The sequence below is a fragment of the Callithrix jacchus genome, chromosome 21, assembly GCF_049354715.1.
Source record: "Callithrix jacchus isolate 240 chromosome 21, calJac240_pri, whole genome shotgun sequence".
Classification (NCBI taxonomy): Eukaryota; Metazoa; Chordata; class Mammalia; order Primates; family Cebidae; genus Callithrix; species Callithrix jacchus.
The window spans coordinates 37,620,671-37,633,534 of record NC_133522.1 but is presented as its reverse complement, the minus strand read 5'-3'; the positions used below and the strand labels follow the sequence as shown (position 1 = coordinate 37,633,534).

The following is a 12,864-nucleotide window of genomic DNA, read 5'->3' as shown; positions in this document are numbered from 1 at the left end:
GTGAGGACTGCAGCAACATTTGCTGCAAATTCTGTTAGTTTTGGCCTTCTTACGTTTGCTTATGTTTATAAAATGCCTGCTTTCTAAACATAGGTCTGGAGACTTCATGGAAGCAGCCAGCCAGCCAGCCCACCATGGTGTGATGCCAAACCATGGCCTCTGGAGCAAGATACCCTTAGCTTCGTGTTCTTCTTTTACCAGCTGTGTGGCCTGGGGCAGGCCACTTAGTGTCTGAGCCACTGTATCCTCATCTGTGAAATGGGCACAACACTTTCATGACCAGCTTGACAATGATTATTTATGCACAGTGCACAGTGCCTGGCACCGTAGCTACTCAGTATATGGTATCTGTTCTTACTATGATCTCATGATTGGCACAGTCCTCCCATTGCTCTGAGTCACTGCCAAGGCTGCCATGATGTTTTTGGTGTTAAATTGTCCTTGATTGGGGGTGCTTCCGGTTTAGTTGAGGACTGGCAAGCTTCAAATTCACTTTACCAGATGCACATGGGCAGGCAGGTGGGCGTGTCCTGAGTGTCAGCTTGCATATTGCATCACCCTTCTGTTGTGCTTCTGGACTCCCACTCTGCGCTCTCTCCTCCCACCTCCCACCAGAAGCCATCACCAGACAGAAACAAAACAAACTGGCACTGCCTTGGAGCTAGAAATAAGCCCTTTCTTGGCTTCCTCATGCTAGGCTAATTTAGCCCAGGTGACAGGAAGGTACCATTTTTAGGTTGGTGTGCAAGGCAGAATTTCTGGTTTAGTATGATGGGCTGGGCGTGGTGGTTTCCAGCATTTTGAGAGGCCAAGGTGAGTGGATCACCTGAAGTTGGGAGTTCAAGACCAGCCCGGATGATGTGGTAAAACCCTGTCTTCTACTAAAAATACAAAAATTAGCTCTGCATGGTGGTGGGAGCCTGTAATCCCAGCTACTCGGGAGGCTGAGGCAGGAGAATCGCTTGAACCTGGGAGGTGGAGGTTGCAGTGAGACAGGATCGTGCCACTGCAGTCCAGTCTGGGTGACAGAGAGAGACTCTCAAAAAAAATTTTAAAAGATGGGTGTGATGATAAGAAAATAATTTGTGTGTACATATATATATATATATACACACACATACATACATACACACACACATACGCATACATACACACACACTCTTTGTCCCAGGTTCTGGCACACAGTTCTCCAAACCATTGGAATCTCTGGATTGATAGAATGTCTTTCTTTTGTACGTGGGGGACCTCTTGATAGCTTCAGGATGAGGGCTGGTCTCTAGAAAGACCAAACCATGTGATACGAGGGTTGAAACTTTCAGTTCCATCCTCTTAAGGGAGAGGAGAGAGGGGCTAGAGATTGAATTAATCATCAATGGCCAATGATTTACTCATTCATACCATAAGATTTCTAAACAACAGAATTCAGAGAGCTTCTGGATTGGTGAACACATGTTCCTGGGAGGTGGCGTGCCCAGAGAGGACATGGGAACTGGGAGCTCTTCCTCACACCTTGCCCTGCACATCTTTAACATTCGTCTGTTTCTGAGTTGTGTCCTTTATCATAAACCAGTAATAATAAGTCAGATGTTTTCCTGAGTTTTGTGAGCCATTCTAGCAAATTATTGAGCCTGGGGAGAGGGTCATGGGAACCCCAGAATTTGTAGTTGATCAAGCAGAAGTGTGGGCACTCCATTTGTAGCTTGTGTCTAACGTGAGGGCAGTCTTTTGGGACTGAGCCCTTAGCCTGTGGATTCTCTGCTAATTGTAGGTAGTTATTGTCAATCTGGAATTGAATTGTGGGAACCCCCCCTGTTGGTGTCCAGAGAGTTGGAGCATTGGTTGGTGTGAGGAAAAATCCCCCTGCATTTGGTGTCAGAAGTGTGAGTAAAATCAGTTCATGATATAGGATAGAAACAGGTACCCAAACAAGGAGCTGTGGCTTAACTTGGAACCATTGACTGTACCTTTGGCATCTGGGTTAAATCTTACTGTCGAGTGTACAGAAGAAAGGCTATGTGAGGACACAGAAAGAAGGTGGCTGTCCACAAGCCAAGAAGAATGGACTCACCAGAAACCAATGCAGACAGTACCTCGATCATGGACTTCCAGCCTTTAGGACTGTAAGAAAATAAATGTCTGTTGGCCAGGCGCGGTGGCTCATGCCTGTAATCCCAATATTTTGGGAACCCGAAGTGGTGTATCATTTGAGGTCCAGAGTTCTAGACCAGTACGACCAACATGGTGAAACCCCATCTCTACTAAAAATGCAAAAAAATTAGCTAATTGTGGTGGCTCATGCCTGTAATCACAGCTACTTGGGAGACTGAGGTGAAGGATTGCTTGAACCCTGGAGATGGAGGTTGCAGTGAGCCAAGATTGTGCCACTGCACTCCAGCCTGGGTGACAGAGTGAGACTCTGTCTCAAAAATAAATGAATGAATGAATGAATGTTGTTGAATCTGCCAGTCTGTGCTGTTTTGTTATGGTAGCCAGGGAGACTAAGACACTTTGCCTCCTTCCTTCCAAAGATGATAGAAGGGGGTGGCTCCATTTGCAGCCACTGCCGAGGTCAGGGCTGGTGCCCCTGCCTTTACTCTGGCATGGGGCAGGGTGGTGATTTCTTTCTTCTCTGTACTATTTCTAGTCTTCTGTCTTCATTTGATGGATTGGGTAGCAAAGGGTGAGAAGCTTAAGCAGTTTGCTCCAAGTCACTTGAGTGTATTAGGCAATAGAACCAAGGGTGCATCCCAAGCCTCCCTTGGGTAAATCCAGGACAGATATAGTTAATTTTTTATTTAAAAATGCAATTCCTAGTGACATGTGGATGTCATTGAGTAGCAAAGAAATGAAATGAAATGAAATGAGCCAGTGACACACTGCACTGCTCTGTGACAAAAGTAGGTTAACTGATTTAATGGCAAACCACGATGTAAGGGAAAGTGTACCTGAAAAGCTTAAGCCCTTGAAAAAGCTCCTGCTACCCAATGATGATCAGGCTAGAAGAAGCGCTGCTCTTGGAAGCTGAAGCTTACATCATCAGATGTTTTTGCTCTGCCTTGCAGCTAGAACCATTGCTTTAATTTAAAATCTATTGATTGGATGTGACTCTGTGCCTGTCTTTGTGCTGGGCATTAAGTGCCAAGAGCTAAAATGCACAGTTGCTGTGCTGAATTAGCTGATACTTTTGCCGGGCTGACTAATTGGACAATGGCCGCAATGTATAGTACCTAGGAGGGTGGAGAGGGGTAATGACTACATGCTGTGAGAACACGTGTAAAGGCATCTCCGGTGGAGGGCAGACTCCAGGAATGGCTTTTCTAAAAGAGGCAAAACAGGTAGGGGTCCCAGTAGGGAATAGGGTTTCAGGCAGAGAAAATACGAAGTGTATCAATGTGGAGATACGGGGGAATAGCCCACTGGGAGGACTTTGCAGGCACTTACGGGTGCTGTTGCTTTGTCTTTCTTCTCCCCTTCTTATCCTTTCTTTTTCCCTTCCATCAGTGGTGTGTTAGTAAATTGGCTTCCCGAGGTGAATAAAAATGGCCTGATTTGTAGTGTTTTGTCAATTTCTGTGGTGTAAATTTTCCCATCGTGGCCAATTCCAAGCTATCAGCATGATGTCAGCTGGTCTACAGAATTCCTAAAGCTGTAACAGTTGGTCCCAAGCCTGTACAGTCCCACTCCGGCAGACCTCTGCCTCCCATCCATCCATCCATCCATCCATCCATCCACCCACCCACCCACCCACCCACCCACATGCATAATTTTAGCCAAACAAGAGTAACAGGAGTAAATCATGTTACAGATTTGAGGATTATTTTATCAAGTGGCTTTTAAAAATTCTGTTCATTCAGCTATTAGGACGGTTGTCTCCAGAATTCGAGTAAAGAATGTGGTTTAGCAATTCTTGAGTTGAAGCAATGTGGAATCCAAATTGTGCAGACCATAGTTGTGATGGTCCTAATGCTCAGGAAGCTGTTTTTGTTCCTTGTCTCAATAGTTGCTTGTTCCCAGCAGGCTCACAATTTCTTTCACAGGTGGTTAAAAATGTTCTTGTAGAAATCACATTCTTTTCCCAGTGCATAGCAGATAGTATCAGAATCTAAGTTAGCAATTAGCTCCTGACGTTTCTTTAGTCTTTGGTGTATCTGGATTTCATTTATCTCACTTTTTGGGTGATGTAGACATCTTTCCTTTAGGATTCCAACTTAAGCCACACATTTGGGATGTCAGCTCGCTGCCTTCACCCCATTGTATTGGGCTGGATTTCCTTGGACACATCTATGGGGTTGAAACACTTTGGCTTCTAACAGCGTGCTTTGGAGCTTTTGGAAAGATGAATAATTGGTCATGGTTTTTGGTGGTCTTTAAATTGTTGTAAACTCATGGGTAGGAGTTGATTCTTACTAAATAAGAAACTTTATTTTGAACAAAAAAGAAAAAGAAAAGAAAAAAAGAAGCTTTATTTTGAAATTGTGGACACACTGGCTGGTGAATAATGAATGTTCCAGAGGACTCCATTTAAAAGTAGTTTCTATGCTTAATGTTGAGTGAAAAACCAAGTCGCCAGGATATGTATTAGGATGTGACTTTTATAAAAAATAGGCAAACAAATTGGCAGTTACCTCTGGGGGAGTGACAATGAGCATAGAATTCATTCACTTTTAACTCCACGTTTCTAAATTTTTTTTTAAAACTTTTAAATTACACATAGATAGTAAAGCAAATCCAGACTAAACAGAAAGCTTGGTTCTGTTTTAAGAGGACTCATCTGGGAATGGATGATAAACTTTCTGTTGTCTTTTTTTTTTTGAGACGGAGTTCTGCTTTTGTTACCCAGGCTGGAGTGCAATGGCGCGATCTCGGCTCACCGCAACCTCCGCCTCCTGGGTTCAGGCAATTCTCCTGCCTCAGCCTCCTGAGTAGCTGGGATTACAGGCACGCACCACCATGCCCAGCTAATTTTTTGTATTTTTAGTAGAGATGGGGTTTCACCATGTTGACCAGGATGGTCTCGATCTCTTGACCTTGTGATCCACCCGCCTCGGCCTCCCAAAGTGCTGGGATTACAGGCATGAACCGCTGCGCCTGGCCCTCTGTTGTCATTTTAAGGCAATTTGCCATTTGCCCAAATGCAAAGTTTACATGTGTCTAGTTTATGAATAGTTACTTAATAATCCCAGATACAATTCATTTTGGTTGCTAGAAAATTCAAATTGCATAGCTGTTCATACCTGCTCAATAAGGCCAGCAATCTAACCCTAAGCTTCACTGTAGTTCTCCCTCATAATTTTTTCCCAGTTCTTTCCTAATGAGGTTGATCCTCTGTGCACACGCACTGGCTAAGCTGGTTGTTATTCTGGACTCCCAACAGTGATTCATTCTAAGAACCTCCTGGAGATATTCTGTGAACTAACATAGGGCCATTCTGTTTCTTCAGCATTTCTTCACTGGGGGGCTCTCAGCTACCTGGGACATGGAGAGTCATCAGACTCCACTTTGCTTCCCAGGAATAGCATCATGCTATGATGCCAATATGCTGCCTACCCTCCTTTTTCCTCCTAAATGAACTCCTTGCATGCGGTCGGCAGTTCTGTCCTCATCTTCAGGATGAGAACAATGCATTTAGCGTTCAAGACCAGCCTGGCCAACATGGTGAAACCCCATCTTTACTAAAAATACAAAAATTAGCCAGGCCTGGTGACGCGCACCTATAATCCCAGCTGCTTGGGAGGCTGAGGCAGGAGAATTGCTTGGATCTGGGAGGCAGAGGTTGAGGTGAGCTGCTATTGTGCCACGGCACTGCAGCCTGGGTGACAAAGTGAGACTCTGTCTCAAAAAAAAAAAAAAATTGAACAATGCATTTAGTTTCCTTTGCTGAGTCGCTGAGCATTTGAAATGGGAGGGAATGTGTGGATATTATATAAGAATTGGTCAAATCAGATTGTGTTAGTGTAAAATGGAAAAATACCTGTGACTTCTTATTCAGGCATTTGCCAGCAGATTGCCGCTCCCAACTCTTTCTTACAAAAAGAATTTTAGGAAATATGTGACTTAGGTAAGTGATGTGTTGTTGATGCAAAGCCCAATTATGATTACGCTGGTGGACAAAAATAGTTCTATTTCACAGTGTGTGGAAACCTCCCTCTGATTAGGTTGACCCATATGAATTGCCAAATCGAGCCACCAAAAGGGCAGTTTTCCCCAGTTCAACCTAAGATCACTTATTTGCTAAGCTGTAAGCGCAGAAAATACGGGTCTACATTAAAAGGACATGAGATGGATGGGCTGTGAGGAAGCCAGGCATCCCTTTTTATTTGAACCTGTCTCTAATGGTTAGTGTTTACTTAGTTGACACTTGGTTGTTGCCTCACTAGCTTTCAGGAAGTATCTGGAGCAAAATTCGTTGCCTAGCAACATGTTCCAGCCCAGAAGGTTGGAGAATGGGTCAGTGATGAACAATTATATACAATCAAGTTTAAAAATGCATAGCAGTAGGCAACATGCCTGCTCTGGCCACCAGAAAGCATCAGCGTTCTACTGCCCTGGGTTTTGGGCTATCGTAAGTAAATTTCTTGCAGTTGTGATCTTGACCTCATGGTGGCAATTAAGAAAAACTGCTCTGGACTGAAATAGGCTCACGGCGCCCCTCCGTCCATGGATCCATTTTGCAAAAGCATCTGATACCCATCATTTGGTTGGCTGCCTGTCTGGACACTCATCCCCTTGGAAAACGAGAAGAGAAAATGAAGAATCTGGGTATTTATGGTTGTTGTCGTCTCAACAAATTGGCCCCTGTTAGTGAATCTGTAATTTACTAAAGAACAAGTACACACAGAATGAGTGACAACAGCTCCCTCGTTCAACCCAGACCGCTCTTTCAAGAATTACGAATGCACTGCAGATGTTCTTCCTGAAATGGCCCAAGCCCTCAGTCGTTTCTCTTCCTTCCGTTCCAGCGAGAGAGAAGACAAATTTTCATCAGCCAGTCCTTACTTAATCTTTCTGTCAGCACAAATATCAATGGTGTAAATCGTGAAAACGGCAGTACAGCTAGGAGACATTTTTATAACTCTGGCAAAGCTAATAATGCACATTTCATTGTTGAGAATCATTGAGTTTAATTGGCTAATCAATTTTTAGGCCCTTTCCATTTGTGTTTTGATAATCAACAAAAATAAATCGCCCTGCCAACCTTGGAAGACCCAAGTTGGAGAACAGTGCACATATTTCGTTTGTCCTGCCAAAAGTGCTTTTCCAGCAGCAATGTCTTAATTGAAGATGATTTATATTCAGAAGTGCTGATGTTTTATCATTTGTCTAAAGAAGGAAAAAGCTGTGTAAGCAGGCAGTAGGCAACCGTTTTAGGCATTGTTTTTGACATTTATCGACACTCTTTCTCCTTCAGATGTTTATATAAAAATGACCTGCCCTAGTCTTTCTTGCCGATGATTCGGACATCACCTCATGAAGTAGCTGTCAAGTTGTTCCCATAACTTTTGGTTAGAATCAGGCTTTGCTGTGGAGAACTCCAGGCCCAGGTCTTTTCTCTCTCAGTGTCTGGGCCGCAGCTTTGGAGGACGGGTCACCTGGGTGTGCCCCGGTGAAGTGCGCTGATTCTTGGTTTCTTCATGGAAAACATCACTAGTTCCAGCTGGCTGTGGGGTCTCAGGGCACCCTAGGACTTTGACCTGCATGGTGACAAGCTTTCTGAGAGTTGCAAGAATGTCGCATTTGCTTTGCTTTGCCTCCTTTGCACCCCAAGGAAGGGAAAGAGATGAAGAAAGTAACATTTATTTAATACCTACATGGTGTATTTTAATTTCTTTTTATTTTCTTTTGAGACGGAGTTTTGCTCTGTTGCCCAGGCTGGAGTGCAATGGCATTATCTCGGCTCACTGCAACCTCCACCTCCTGGGTGCAAGCGGTTCACCTGCCTCAGCCTCCCAAGTAGCTGGGATTACAGGCGCCCACCACCACGCCCGGCTAATTTTTGTATATTTAGTAGAGACAGGGTTTCACCATGTTGACCAGGCTGGTCTTGAACTCCTGACCTCAGATGATCCACCTGCCTTGGCCTTCCAAAGTGCTGGGATTACAGTTGTGAGCCACTGTGCCCGGCCTCCTGTATTCTCATTTCTTACAACAATTCCAGGAAGTAGCCAAACCCTATGTAGCTGGTAAGGAAGATGAGTTTCAGAGAACATCAGAACTAGAATAACTTCCAGTGCTGGATGCAGTGGCTCACTCCTGTAATCTATAATCCTAATACTTTGGGAGGCTGGGGAGGGTGGATTACTTGAGCTCAGGAGTTTGAGACCAGCATGGGCAACATGGAGAAACCCTGTTTCTACAAAGGAATACAAACGTTAGCTAGACATGATGGTGTGCACCTGTTTCTGAGCTACTTGGTGGGGTGAGGTGGGAGAATCACCTGAGCGTGGGGCGGTCGCTACTGCAGTGAGCTGTGATCAAACCACTGCACTCCAGCCTGGGAGATGAGTAAGACCCTGTCTAAAACTTTAATAATAATAAAGCAGCTCACAGTAACTTAGATGTGGAGTGTCTGCAGTTTGAATCCTGTTCTGTGAGTCTCCAGCTGTCTTCCCATTTCACTGCTGCAGGAAGTTGGCAAAGTTCCCCTCTCTACCCCAAACATGTTTTCCCTGTAGTGCTCCCAGGGCGCAGGAATTGAAGAGTAATAAAGGCTAAAGGTTGGCCAGGTGCGGTGCCTCATGCCTGTAATCCCAGCACTTTGGGAGGCCGAGATGGGCAGATCAGCTGAGGCTGGGAGTTTGAGAACACGTTGACCAACATGGAGAAACCTGTCTCGACTAAAAATACATAATCAGCTGGGCGTGGAGGCACATGCCTGTAGTTCCAGCTACTATGGAGGCTGGGACAGGAGAACTGCTTGAACCCCAGAGGTGGAGGTTGTGGTAAGCCTAGATTGCACCGTTATACTCCAGCCTGAGCAACAAGAGTGAAACTCTGTCTTAAAGAAAAAAATGCTAAAGGTTTGTGAGTGCTTATCTTATGTCTGCTGCTTTTCCAAAAGCTTCATATGATGTATTAATTCATTTACACTTCACTTGCTTATTAGCTGCTGCCAGCCTCATCCTACAGAGGAGGAAACTGAGGCTCAGGGTGCCTGGGGCTGGACCATGGTCAGATGGCTAAATGTTGAGGGAACCAGGATTTGAATCCAGGTGGTCTGACCCAGAGCCCATGGTCTTAGGGGTCTGCCTTTCATTGGCTGTACCCTTATTTGTTTAATATTCTCTGATATGGTTTGGATACTTGTTCCCTCCAAACCTCGTGTTGAAATGTGATCTCCAGTACTGGAGGTGGGGCCTGGTGGGAGGTGTTGGGTCATGGGGGTGGATCCCTCATAAATGCTTGGTGCCTTCCCCATGGAAAGCAGGGTAAGTTTTCACTCTGTTAGTTCTTGGGAGAGCTAATTGTTTGAAGAGCCTGGCACCTCCTCCTTCTGTTTCTCGTGCTGTCTCTCGCCCTGTGATATGGCTGCTCCCACTTTTCCTCTGCCTCAGGTGGAAGCTTCTTGAGGTCTCACCAGAAACAGATGCTGGCACCATGCTTCTTATACAACCTGCAGACATAAGCCAAATAAACCTCTTTTCTTTATAATTACCCAGTCTCAGGCCCGGTGAGGTGGCTTACGCCTGTAATCCCAGCAATTTGAGAGGCCAGCCTGGGCGGATCATGAGGTCAGGAGACCAAGACCATCCTGGCTAACAAGGTGAAACCCTGTCTTTACTAAATATACAAAAAATTAGCCGGGCGTGGTGTCACGCGCCTGTAGTCTCAGCTATTTGGGAGGCTAAGGCAGGAGAATCGTTTGAATCAGTGAGGCAGAGGTTGCGGTAAGCCAAGATCGTGCCACTGCACTCCAGCCTGGGTGACAGAGCGAGACTCCATCTCAAAAATAAAAAATAAATAAATAAATAAATAAATAATCCAGCCTCAGGCATTCCTTTGTAGCAGTGCAAGAACGGACTAATAATTCTTCAAGTCCCAGTGCAGCGAGGCAACAGCTAAGATGACAGAAGGGAAAATAGTGATTTTATGGAATTTATTTCACACTTTGTAATGGACAGCGGAGGCCACTGATTGAGTGATTGTCTCAATTCCTGGCTCACTCACTGATCTTTGACTGTACTGAGACCCTTTCCTGCTATTTTTTCTCCACTTCTGGTTGTTTTCCTTGTGTGCCCCTGGTTTATCTTCCATGAGGCCCTCAGACTGACAAGAGGCCAGCTGTGCTCCAGGGGCCACCAGGAAACCAGCATAGTGACCTGAAAACTACTCCAAGGGCAAAAAAACAACAAAAACAAAACAAAACAAAAAAACCACACACTAACCTTAAATCAACCTGGGATCTAATATGCAGCGCAGCAACTTCTAAGCCATGTTCCTGTTGTTAGTAAGTAATTCTGGGAAGCCAACAGAATGGGAAAAAACCCCAGAAAAGTGCCTGAAACTCCACAGCATCTTTCTAACAAGGCCATTTCCCTTGCTAGCCCCAGACCAGGCATGCATCTTTGGTACCAAGGTCAAGTGATGCCTGGATTGAATGAGGACTGAGGAAGAATTTCCACATTTGATTGGCGTGGGAAAGCCTGCAGCAGGTCACATCAGTTGCTACAATGACGGTGAAAATACCTGCAGAGAACCATTTCTGATGAGTACTCCATGCCAAGCCCTGTTCAAAGCATTCTCTGCATCTGTTAGTCCTTAATCCTCCGCCAGTCTTGTTAGCTAGATGCTATTATCCCCATTTAACAGATGAGAAAATCTATTGTAATTTTACAAACGTTAAATTACAAAACCCTCTTAGGATCAAGGCCATGTGGTATCATGGGCTGGTGGTATCTGGAGCACAGAGGCCTCTTTGTTAAATAGTTCTTGGAAACTCATTGAAACATGTGGGCCATATGACAGCCAGCATCTACTGAGTTCTTGCTGCACACCAGACACTTTTTTTTTTGAGACAGAATCTCTCTGCTGCCCAGGCTGGAGTGCAGTGGCACAATCTCGGCCCCCCTGGGTTCAAACGATTCTCCTGTCTCAGCCTCCTGAGTAGCTGGGATTATAGGTGTGTGCTACCACCCCCAACTAATTTTTGTATTTTTAGTAGAGATGGGGTTCACCATGTTGGCCAGGCTGGTCTTGAACTCCTGACTTCAAGTGATCTGCCCTCCTTGGCCTCCTGAAGTGCTGGGATTGCAAGCATGAGCTACTGAGCCTAGCCCAGACACTATTCTGAGAACTTTCTCTGAATTTATTTAAACCCACCAGAAACACGGGCTGGGCACGGTGGCTCACGCCTGTTACGCCAGCACTTTGAGAGGCTGAGGCGGGTGGGGTATGAGGTGGAGATCGAGACCATTTTGGCCAACATGGTGAAACCCCGTTTTTACTAAAAATACAAATATTAGTCAGGCATGGTCATCATGGTGGATGCCTGAAATCCCAGCTACCCAGGAGGCTGAGGCAAGAGAATCATTTGAACCTGGGAGGCGGAGGTTGCAATTAGCCGAGATTGCACAACTGCACTCCAGCCTGGTGACAGAGCGAGACTCCATCTCAAAACAAAACAAAAACAAACAAAAATCTCACCACAGAAACACAAGCGCTATGATTATGATCATCCTGACTTATAGATGAGGAAATTAAGTCACGGAGAGATGATATAACTTGCACACGGCCGCCTCGTCAGTCCATGGCAAGAACAAGTGTCTGCCGAGGCTCCCCATCCAGGCTCTTAACCGCAGCGGCCTTGTGCCTCTGAGCCCAGGACATTGGCACAGCAGGAAAAGGGACAGCGGCATGGGAGATGGAGATCATCGTAGGGCTCCTGTGGGTTTGAGGCTCCGGCCCCTCTCAGGTGGCGTTGCCCGACTGGCTTGCCACTCCCTTTGGGCAGTGGCCCTGTGGAACTGGGATGTTGATTCCATTGACTTCTCTTGTCACCTGGTGTTTGTTTGTACCCACAATCACCCCTGCAGGGAAAAAAACAGACAAGACCTCTGATACTAATCCTAACACATCCGAAGGTGTTTACTGGGTCTTGGTGACATGCAAAGCACATTTTCTCCTTGACCCCACAACAGCCCTGTGAGGTTCATTCTTAATGATCATCTCTGTGTCAGAGGGCGCTGATCCCCGCCCCACATGGCTCCCAAGGGGTGGATCTGGGCTCCCCAGTGGCTGACTGCTGCCCACCCCAGGGTAGAAATCTGTAGACAGCTCCAGGCTTTGTTGTGCCCACCTGGGCATTTCCTGTGTGGTCTGCTCTGCTGTTCTCTTGTCGCCTGAGTATTTTTTCCCTCCTGGTTTGCTGCCTGGAGACTCTCAGCAGCCTGGAGGTTTTCAGAACAACACGATGAGATTTTTCCCGGCCGGAACTGTTTCTGCTGTTGCTTGTGCATCCGACACCTGCTGGGCTGACGGGCTTTGCAAATGTTACTGAGTGTTGAGAGGGAGCTGTGGAGGTTTGCAGGAACGCACTATCCCAGCTGCCCCCTTGGGGGCGGTGGTGCCGGTGAAGGGGTCGCTGCCGGTCCCTCCTCTAGCCCGGCTCCCCTTGGAAATGGAAGAGGTGGTGTTCCAGCTCATGGAGCTGACCTGGGTGCCCACAACCTACTGGTTCCTCCTCCTTCTCCTGGGGAAACAGTGGCTGTTTCTATGTGGTTTTACTGGCAGCATTGTCTCTTAAAATATTTGGTCACCTTTTGGGGATATAGAAACATTCTGATCTTTTCCTTTCTGGATTTCTCTTTTCAGAGAAATGGAAGCATACACACAATTTTGTCTATAAAATTCTAGATTTTAGTTGGGCAT

General features: G+C 45.9%; 1 protein-coding gene and 1 pseudogene across 11 annotated transcripts in view; one reads left to right on the top strand and one right to left on the bottom strand.

The window, feature by feature from the left end:
* Window positions 1–12,864, top strand: part of TIAM1 (TIAM Rac1 associated GEF 1) — a 449,049-nt gene that overhangs the window by 73,740 nt on the left and 362,445 nt on the right. The gene's annotated exons all lie outside the window — the stretch shown is intronic.
* The window catches only part of LOC118149980 (mitochondrial transcription rescue factor 1-like), a 115,026-nt pseudogene continuing 113,898 nt past the window's right edge, over window positions 11,737–12,864 (bottom strand).